Here is a 10936-nt window from a genome sequence, read left to right on the forward strand (position 1 = left end):
TGGCTTACTAAACGTGTTTTTTTATCCTTTTTCCCTAACTAATATGTTAAGTGACCTAATTGATATGTTGAGCAATACTCTCCTCTGTAAAGAATTGCAAGAATCTCACCTAATTGATATGTTAACCATTGTTGCCCTCTACAAACTACAGAAGCTGTGCTAAAACAAGCTAACAAGGGTTGTTAATCACTGTTAGGCACCTCTATTCTCCGCTAAAGAGCTAAAGAAAACTAGAATGGCCCATTAATTTACACTTGTTTAAAGTAACCTGCTTGTGTGCAGAGAGATTTGCGTATGAGTTTAACCCTTTACCCTGACCTTGACACATAACCGCCATTTTCTGTTCTGTATGGCGCCTTATTGCCTCCCTCTCCCCTCACCTATCTATCTAGGCCATAAAGAATTTGGGTTTTTGCTGACCTCTTCCCGACCCGGTGATGATCTGTCATAAAATGAGCCTGCCCCAAATTTTAAGAACTGTTTAGCTTCAAAGAAATTACCAGGAAATACTATGGCCCAAACCCCAATCGGTGCTTTCCTTTTGTTCTGTATGCATCAAATGAGTTAGATATCAGATCTTTGTAAAACTTAAGTTTCAGCTTCTTGTAACTCTTGACCCCTTTGCACCCACTAGCGAAAACGAGCTGTCCTGGGATAATTAACTGTCCACTTTCTTCCCCAAATATTGCTGCAGATGTGCCACTCCGAGATAATGTCAGTCTGTAGGATGGGAGTAATTTGAGAAACACCAGGAACTCCCGAGATTGTCAGAGCTAAGTGGACAGCAATACAGTTTCCAGACTCAGGTCAACAAGTTTGATGGCTCTGCCAGTTTCTTTGTTTCTCCCCCCACCCTTTTCCTCCAGCCTCTTTTTAAAGTCCTCCCTTCAGTCTCTGGGACACAGTCTCCAAATTGGCTCCCAGAGACTCGTCGCCAGGCCTGGAAATAAAGCCTTTGCCACCTAAATTTTCGGTCTCTTGCCTCCTTGGATTTTATACCAGGGCCCAAGTTATAACAAAAAGTCCACACAAGAATCAAGTAGAGATAAAACTGGCTCTGTGCATGAAGACGAAAGCTGAGACAAATAAACAAACCAAAACTGGAGTTTTAATGGTGTTGTGCTCCTTCTCTCCTGGCAGTGTACGTGGTAGCAGCAATAGACAAATAGAAGGAGATGGGCGAGTTCTTCCAGATCTGGGTAGGAAGGCCCAACAGAACATGCAGTCACTGGAGGAACTGTAGCGCAAAAAAACAGAAGTGACTGGGGCAGACAGACAGGAAAAACACCAAACAGGGGTAACCCTAGAGACAATTTAGTGTAACATAGAGACAGGGCTACAAAGCAAGTTTACCTCCTTTGCAAACAACTACACAGCTAACTCACCTAACAGTAACAATGGCCCAGCCACAGAAATAAAAGCAATAGGCAATCACAGACAAAAAGTAAATGTGCTCATAAAAATGCAAAATGGGTACTAAAATGCTGACAACTAATGGCCATTGTGACACTAAGGCTGTGGCAACAAACAGAGGAGGTAACACAACAAAAAATAGAAACTGTGTTCAATAAATTACCAAAGGGGAGAAGAGCTCCCCTGAAAAGCTGACCAGGAGAGACCAAGAAGGAATAGCGTCCAGAATAGAAACTCGTTCTCAGGATGAACAGAGAGCAGAAATCCAATGTTTACAGTCAAGATATGCAGAATTTGATCCAGCACTTCTCTTAGATTGTCAGGGTGTTGACCAAAGATGAGACAGGGGACCCAGAAATAGGAGATGTCATTGCTCGGCTCAAGGAGGTCCTAGAGTATAATGCCATTGAAGGCAAGAACAACCAGGGTTAGATGGTGCTTAATAGCAGTCTAGGAGCTGGTGGAGCCAAGGAAACAGGACAGAGATGGTCTGCAGTGGGCCCTGACTGTGGGCTGGTGGGTGGAACTGGTCTGCTGGTATCAGAAGCCAGGCATAGGTTTGGAAGCTGTCAATGATGCTCTCCTGGAATCTTCTATTACCTGCTTAAGTTCTACTGCCAGGAGCAGTTCTACTACCTGAGCCTGCTTGAGCTCTTCCTGCAGACTACCTATCAGACAGAGGTCAGGCATACACCCCAGGACCTTGTACTCCTACCTGCCTGAGGGGCTGCTACCATGTACATTGCTGGGGGGAGAAGGAGCACAACAGCACCAGGAGGTTCTTGACGGAGATGGGCAAGTTCTTCCAGATCCAGGTAGGAAGGCCCAACAGAAACTGCAGAGAGAATGGACCTCGACTTCTTCTTTTCTTCATCCTTCTTTTGCTGCCCCTGTCCAGGATGATTTCCTTGACCTCTTTGGGGACCATAGTGTGATGGGAAAGATAGATACTGACATGACAACAAATGCAGCTGGCTAGTGGTTCAATGTCTGGAGCAGCACTAGATCTTGCAGAATTATAGGCAGAAGGATGCTGAGAAGGTGGTCAGGGTGAGAGCAATGTACAGAAGCTGGATCTGCCTGGCGTGTTCCTGAGGTGTGAGGAAGACAGTTACAACCACCTCATCAGCCTGCTGTACCACTCCCCTAAGCCATCTTACTAATGCTGGCAAACAAGCTCTACAAGTGGAAAAAGTGACCTGGAGACCACAAGGGCAGGGAGGGAGGGAGGCACTCATTAAATTATCATGTAACCCTAAAAAAAAGAAAAAAGAAAAAGCTGACCAGGAGAAAACATTTAAACTAATCAAAGAGACCCTAATCAGAGCCCAGCCTTAAGACTATCAGATATAACCCTTCCTATATGTCCATAAATTTTAAAAAATAAAACAAATGGCCTAAGTCATGAGATCTTAACATTGACTGACAATATACTTATCAAATTTAGATGTTATATCCCTAGGATGCCCTCTATGCTTTAGGACACCTGCTGCCACTGCCTTGCAGATGCAGAAAACTATTAAGTTGACTTTGGGAGAACTGATGGGCCAGAGAGGGCACCATTGGTTGTCAGATCCGAGGTTTGCTTGGTTTTGGGACTTTTATGTAAAAATCCCTGCATAAATCTAGAGACAGTAAACACTCCTGAACCAGCTACCTTCCTCCCAGTAAACCCAGGCACCCCCATCCCAATCATATGGTTATACTAATAAGGGTCCAACAAAGAGGATACACAATGGTAACTCTAGATTCTATAACAGCCCAGCCTCTGCCTACCAAGAATCTCAGTCCAGCAGGCAAAACTAATAGCCTTGACAAGAGTTATTTTGCTGGAAAAGGACAAAAATGTTACCATTTATACTGACTTCAAATATAAAAAAGAGGGCTCCTAACAGCCTTTTTAATGGCTTCTAAAGGCTATTTGAGCCCTGATGGAAGTGGTCATTCTACACAATAGAGGGCACCAGAGGACTAAAATAATTGAAGCCAGAAAAAAAACCAGAAGACAACAATGGAAACATTACTATGTGCCATAACTCATTCAATTGTTTGAACTGTTGGTAAACAATGCTTGACTTGTACACAAAACAATCAAAGACAAGGGCTCATCTAGGAAACAGGAGCTACACCACGCAAAAATTTGCTCATGGATTTTACTAAAATTGCCTCAAGCCAGCGCTATCAATGTGTGTTAGTGTTTGTCTGTATGTTCTTGGAATGATTAAAGCTTTCCCCACCCAAATAGAACATGAGAGGTAATTAAGGTAGTCCTGAGATTTGGACTACTCCTGACTATGCGGGTCAGAAGATGAACCCACATTCATAGCAGAGACAGGTTTGTTTCATAAAGTTTTTGCCTACATCAATGTCTTCAAGAGTTCTACCTATTCTATCTTCCAGCTTTAATCTCTGGCGTGTGGAAAGTCAGTTTTTCCAGCCTCATTTATTAAAGAGGTTATCATTCTTCCACTGAATGTGTTTGGCACCTTTGTCAAATATAAGGTGACCGAGTATGTCTGGAGTTGTTTCTGTATTTTCCAGTCTGTTCCATTGATCCACAGGTCTGTTTTTTTGTCAGTATCATGCTATTTTTATAAAAGTACCTTTGTAGTATAATTTCAAGTCAGGAATTGTGATGCCTTTGCCTTACTTTTGTTGCCCAGAATTGTCTTTGCTATTCTAGGGCTCTTCTGGTTCCAAAGAAATTTTAGGATTGTCTTAATTCTGTAAGATATGCTGTTGGAATTTAATTAGGATTACATTAAATTTTGGAAGTATGGTCATTTTTCCTATACTGGTTCTTCCTACCCAAGAGCAAAAGATATCTTTCCATTTTCTGATATCTTCTTCAATCTCCTTTTCTCAGGTTACTGTAATTTTCAAAGTAGAGATCTTTTACTTCCTTCATTAGATTGATTCCTAGGTTATTTCTTTTTTTATTCTATTGTGAAAGGTGTTGTTTCCTTAATTACTCTCACAGTGAATTTGTTATTCAAGTACAGGAAGGCTATTGATTTTTGAGTGTTGACTTTATATTCAGCTATGCTACTCAATTCAGTTATTAAATCCAGGAGTCTTTTGGTAGAGTTTTAGGGGTCTTCTATGTAGAGTATCATATCATCTATAAATAATGATAATTTAAATTTTTCTTTTCCTGTCCTTATTTCTTTTATTTCTGTCTCTCTCATATCTAATTGCTCTGGCTAATATTTTCAGAACAAAATTAAATAAGAGTGGAAACACTGGACATCCTTGTCTTGTTTCTGATTTTAGAAAGAAAGCTTTAGTTTTTGCCCATTTAGTATGATGTTGGCTGTTGGTTTGTCATACATGGCTTTTACTAGATTGAAAGAAAGATCATTATTTTAATTTTCTGTAGGGTTTTTATTATGAATGGGTGCTGGACTTTGTCAAATGCTTTGTCTGCATCTATTGAGATGATCATATGATTTTTGTCTTTGGCTCTGTTAATCTGATGTATTACATTTATTGATTTGCATATGTTGAAACATCCCTGCATCCCTGGAATGAATCCTTCTTGATCATAGTGTATAAACTTCTTGATGGCTTGCTACATTCTGTTTGCCAGTATCTTATTAAGGATTTTTGCATCTATGTTCATTAGAGAAATCGGCCCATAGTTCTCTTTCTTGGTTGGGTTCTTCTCTAGTTTTGGTATCAGGGTAATGTTTGCTTCCAGGATTGAATTTGGTAGTATTGCTTCCCTTTCAATTTCATTTAAGAGTTTTAGAAGTAGTGGTACTAGTTCTGTAAATTTCTTGTAGAATTCAGCAGTGAATCTATCAGAGCCTGGGCTTTTCTTTGTTGATAGATTTTTACTTACAACATCAATTTCATTGACTGATAACAGGTTACTCAGAATTTTTATATCTTCTTGAAACAGCTTTGGTAATTCATAAGTGTCTTGGAATCTGTCCATTTCTTCTGCATTTTCTATTCTATTTGAATTCAAGTTCATGAAGTAGGCATTGATAATCTTTTGCATTTCTTCAGGATATGTTGTTGTTTTATCCTTTTAATTCCTATCTGCATGAATAAGTCTTTTCCTTTTTTTTTTTATTGATAAGATTGGCTAAGGTTTTGTCTCTTTTATTTAATTCTTCAAAGACCTAACTTTTCTATTCATTGATTTTTTGTATTGTTTTTTTAGTCTCCATTGCATTGATTTCTGCCTTGATCTTAATAATTTCCTCCCTCTTATGAACTTTGGGCTTCACTTGCTCCTTTTTTCTGGAATTTTGAGGTTCAATGTCATGTTATTTGAGCTCACTCTGTTTTCCTGATATTGGTATTCACTGATGATGTAAGTAATTGATGATGTCCTATATTTCCTGAATGTTGCATTGGAATTATTAACTGTATAAACTCTCTAATTTCTTCTTTAATTTCACCTGTGGCCCATCATTTGTTCAGGACGGTGTGATTTAATTTCCATGTCTATGAAGTTCTCGTCGTTTCTCTTGTCATTGATTCCCAATTTAACTGCACTATGAACTGATACTATGCATAAGATCATTTCAGTTCCATCGCATTTTCTTAAGCATGTGCTATGAGCTAGTATGCAATCTATTTTGGATCACATCCTGTAAGTGACTAAGAGGAATCAGTATTCTGATGTTGTGGGATGGGATATGGGAGACAATTCCAGTGGCTCCCCTGGAATGCAGAACAATTGCTTTAGCATTAGTTAAATTGAGTCTTGCTTTCATGTACTGATATGTCTAGAGCTGGCTATGGTATTTTTTTCTTCCTTCACATGGCTATAAGCAATGCAAATAAGGCTAACCAAGGTACTGATATGTAATCTTTGAGGCCAACCAACATTTTCCTGTCAAACACAGCAGGATAACAGAGCCACTCAGCTCCAGGAATGTCAACTGGATATGTGCTTCACAATAAGTGGCTATGATTCCTCAGGGCACAAAAGTTTACATATCAGAAACTAAAGCAACAGCCTCCTGAAACCATTTAAATGCAACCCCAGTTGAGTTATGCAGACTGGTCCTTCCACCTATCTTTTTACCTGCATACTGTAAACATGTTTTTTTCTCCACCTGGCTAGCCAGCTCAAGTTACTCATGTGATTTCTGCTGTCCTCCCTGTCACTCATCTTTGAACCACTCCCTTCTTCACGAGATAATAAGTTCTGGAAGAGGCCTTGGATCAAAGCCTTTGACCATATATCCTCACTGGGATGGCTCGGCTGCCCATAACTTTAAATATGGCTTAGTGTCTTTACTCTTGTTATGGGTGGCACTGGAGGTGGCAGATTAAAATTAACTTGCTAAAATTCCAATAATATTTTTCCGGATTATGATATAGACTGAAAAAAAAGATTATAACACTTAGATTACAATAAGGAATTACTATTGGAATTATTATATTGGAACTTCAATAGTGGGATATTCTTAGACATCTACTATGTCCATTTATTCACAGGTTTGCTTCAGTTCTAATATTTCATTTTTTTCCTTTTGTTTCATTGACCTATTTGTGATAGTTGGATATTGAGGTACCCCTTTACAACTGTATTAATGTTTATTTTATTTTTTGTATCCATTAACATTTATTTTATACAGTTGGGTGCACTAGTATTTGTTGCATATATATTTATGATTTTTGTATCTTTCTCTTGGATTGTTCCCTTTATATGGATGTAGTGACCATTGCCTCTCTTAATCAGTCTTGGTCCTAAGCTCAATAAGCCCCTCCCAAGACTGCTCCTGTCAATCACCCTCGCTTGTGGAGAGGGATGTCTGTCTAAGAGTATTCTAGTCACAGCAGTCCACTGCATCCACCATATCCCTCCACGTGGAGGCCTCTAGGGTCACCAGCAGTTACCATGCATCTGCAGTTTTTTTTTTTTTAATTTTTATTTAAAGAAAGACTAAACAAAACAGAAAATAGGTAGAATACATACATACATTCAGAGAAAAAAATAAACAGTAAGAAATCACTAGTTGATGTTTACATATTGTCGTTTTACAAATAGTTGTTCAAGATACAAAAATAGAACATATAAAGTGGCAATTCAAACAGCAAGACTGCAAATAGTTCTGTTCAACTGTCCAATAAAAGCTTAGTAGCATGATTGTAAATCTTATAAACTTAAACATACAAGCAGTTATCCATATCTTCATTTATATTTAGATTAAACAAACTAAAGCAGGTTAAAATCATTCTGAACAAAGAATAATAGTATTGCTGGATTTTACATCATGACACTCCATGATCAGCACTGGGTACTGTAGTGTCTTTTTTTATTTAATTTAATTTAAAGAAACACTAAACAAAACAGAAAATGGGTAGAAATAATTTTAAAGAAAAAATAAACAGTAAGAAATCACTAGTTGATGATTACAGATTGTCTTCTTACAAATAGTTATTCAAGATACTAAAGTGGAGCATATAAAGTGGGGATTCAAACAGTGAGATTGCAACCAGTTCTGTTCAATTATCCAACAAAAACTTAGAAATATGGTTATCAATCCTATACACTTAAACATACATGCAGTTATCCATATCTTCAAATATGTTGAGATTGAATAAACCCAAGCAGGCTAATATCACTCTGAACAAAGAATAATACTATTGCTGGGTTTCACATTATGACACTCCAGGATCAGCACTGAGTATTTTAGTGTCTCTTTTTCTTCAAAGTATCTGTTCATTTCATCATGTGTCATAAGATCAGTTCTCATACACTGTTTATAGATTCTACACATGCATGAGTCTTAACCTGTATTTCTATCCTTGCTATATTTAGAGGAAGAAACAAAACAAAACAAGGCAAAACAAAACATATTCCTATAAATACATGAAACAAAATAAACATTTAAGACCATTGTACAGAGTTCTACCATGGTTCCTGTGTTATCTCTTATTGTCTCCAATAGAATTGTCTATATCATCAGACATAGTATAATTGATTATATCAGTGCATAACAGTATTAATAAAAACACAACTTTGTATATAGTATAGAACTTTAAACATGGCAGTTATCAAACCAGAATGTGTATTGAAGAGTCTTGTCATCTTCAGTGTAGTTGCCTATACTTTCAGACTTGATACTATCAATCATATCAGTTTTGAATAAAATATTCTCTGCCTCATTTCTGTTATGTTCTTCTTTTGCCATCAATTGTCTGCTTATCTTCTTCATTCTGTTTTCTGCTCCATGTATTGAGGCCTCTCTGCCACTGTTCCTGGAATGCTACTACAGTATTCTCTGTAGAGTTGGATTGGTGGTTGCGAATTTCCCAAGTTCCTCTTTGTCTTGGAAGCATCTTGTTTCTCCATTAATTTCTAGAGACAGTTTAGCAGGGTATAGCTAGGCTGGAGGTTATTTTCTTTCAGGGCTTGGAATATTTTGCTCCAGACTCTTCTTGACTTGATGGTTTGTGTCGAGAAGTCTGCTGTTATTCTGATGGGCTTTTCTCTATAGGTTATCTGTTTCTTGTCTCAAATAGCTTTTAATATTCTGTTCTTATATTGAATTTCTGGGATCTTGATTATTATATGCCTGGGTGTAGCTCTGTTTTGGTTGTAGGTGGTTGGAGTTCTGTATGCCTCATATATCAGAATATCATTTCCTTTTCCTATGTTTGGGAAGTTTTCCTTAATTATTTCTGAGAATAACCTTTGTAGTTCCTTTGTTTGTACCCCTGCTTCTTCATTCACATTCTTTATTCTCAAGTTATAGATCCTTTTGTCATCTTCTAGCCTTTGTATTGTTATTGCTTGTTTCCTATTATTCTTTTAAAATTTTCCCTTTCATACTCCCACATTGTTCTCCAGTCTGGATAATCTATCCTTAGTTTCTTTCAAGCTGATTTGCCATCTTTCCATAGAGTTTTTAATTTCCTGGTAATCTCTTTGAATCTGCTTCAGGTATTCTATATTTTTTATATTCTTCATCAAATGGTTCTTTCCTTTGTTTGAGTTACTCCCTTCTTCCATCTGTGTCTGCTTGAGGGCTGCTTAGTATCTCTTTTATTAATCTTCTTATATCTTGCTTTATTTGGCTAAATATTTCACTTTTGAACTCATCTAAGAGGTCCTGAATATATCTCTTTATGTCCACTGGTGCCCTGTCTGATATTGCATGTTTGCTGTTCTCATTCTCCTTTGTATTTACCTGTCCTGGGTCAATGTTCTCAGGGTTGGGACCTGGGGAGTTTTTGTTGTTGCTTCCTCTTCCCATCTTTTTTGCTTCTTCCAGGAGGCCCCAGTTTCTTTCTTTGTTGGTTACAGTTCTGAAGTGCACTAGCTAGATGACCCTTTGCACTACCATGTGCTAGGGGGTTGCAGACCGGGACAGCATATGCTGGCCCCTCCTCTCTGTATCAGTCAAGCTACTGTGGCCTGCACTCCCTCCAGGCATTGGCAGTGGCCTCCCTTCTGGATCAGTGGCGGCGGCAGCAGAGGCAGAGGTGGGGGCAGCCAGTGGGCACCCAGTCGCTCTGCTTCTCCAGCCTCTGATGGGCCCACGGTGACAGGTCTTGCCGGCGGCCTGGAGGTGCCAGAGGCAGCAGCGCAGGGATCAGTCAAGCTACTGTGGCGTGCACTGTATTTCTTTGCACGGCCTCCCTCCCAGTCAGTCAAGCTGCTGTGGCCTGCACTGTTAGTCAAACTTCTTGCATCTGCAGGTTTAAACCACCCCTCCTACACAGTAAGTCTAATCTCAAGGAGAAAGTCCTGCCAGTGTTCTCCTTTTTTGCTGAAGTTTCTCTCTCTGCTCTCCCTTTTAGGCTTCAATTCACCCTTTGGATCATTCCTGGGTCTTGAGGACCCATTTCCCTCCTCCTCCTCTTCCTCATGTTGCTATATGACAACGTGTGCACACCATATCTCAGAGAGGCTTTTCTCTGCTATTCACTACTTCACCTTTTTCTTGGAAGTCTAAAACTGGTTCATAGTGTTCCTGAGATAAAAATAAGCTACATGCTGAAAAGTGCCAAGTGGTCACACTTCTTTGCTTGAGGGGTCCTGGTCCCCTGGGTCCTCTGCTGTTTGTGCTGCTCTGAAGAGGTTTTGTGTGGCTTTAGCCAGGAGTCCAGGCCGAGTTGCCCTTCTGCCTTGGAGGAGGAGAGGGCTTCTAGGATCTATGCACTCAGTTTAGTGAGGCCTTTGCACTCTGAGTGGCTCTTCTAGGTCAATTTCTCTGAGCACTGACTGAGGTCTCTCTGGCACGCTTCCCTGGCTTCCCTCTGATTAGAGAATTGGTGTTGCAGGCAGGAATCAGTCCAAAACCTTATTTTAACACTTCCTATCATGAGGGATAAAAGCCACGTTTTCCACAGAATTGACTTCTCAAAGACCCTTTGTAGCTAAGACTAGTGGCACTTGCCTGTAATCCTAGCATCTGGGAGACTGAGGCAGGAAGATCACAGGTTTGAACTCAGCCTAACAACTCAGTGCCTTAGCAGAACTCTAAAATTTAAAAAAAATTTTTTTAAGGGGCAAAGGGCTTGGGTTCAATCCCTACTGTCAAAAAAAACC

At 39.3% G+C, this 10936-nt stretch overlaps 1 pseudogene; it reads left to right on the top strand.

Moving 5' to 3' along the window:
- The first annotated feature begins 1531 nt into the window (after positions 1-1531).
- LOC100726850 (farnesyl pyrophosphate synthase-like) lies at positions 1532-2611 on the top strand (annotated as a pseudogene).
- The last annotated feature ends 8325 nt before the right edge of the window (positions 2612-10936 follow it).

Source organism: Cavia porcellus, unplaced genomic scaffold (genome assembly GCF_034190915.1).
Source record: "Cavia porcellus strain 051 isolate PalLab524CR breed Dunkin Hartley unplaced genomic scaffold, mCavPor4.1 scaffold_31, whole genome shotgun sequence".
Taxonomy (NCBI): Eukaryota; Metazoa; Chordata; class Mammalia; order Rodentia; family Caviidae; genus Cavia; species Cavia porcellus.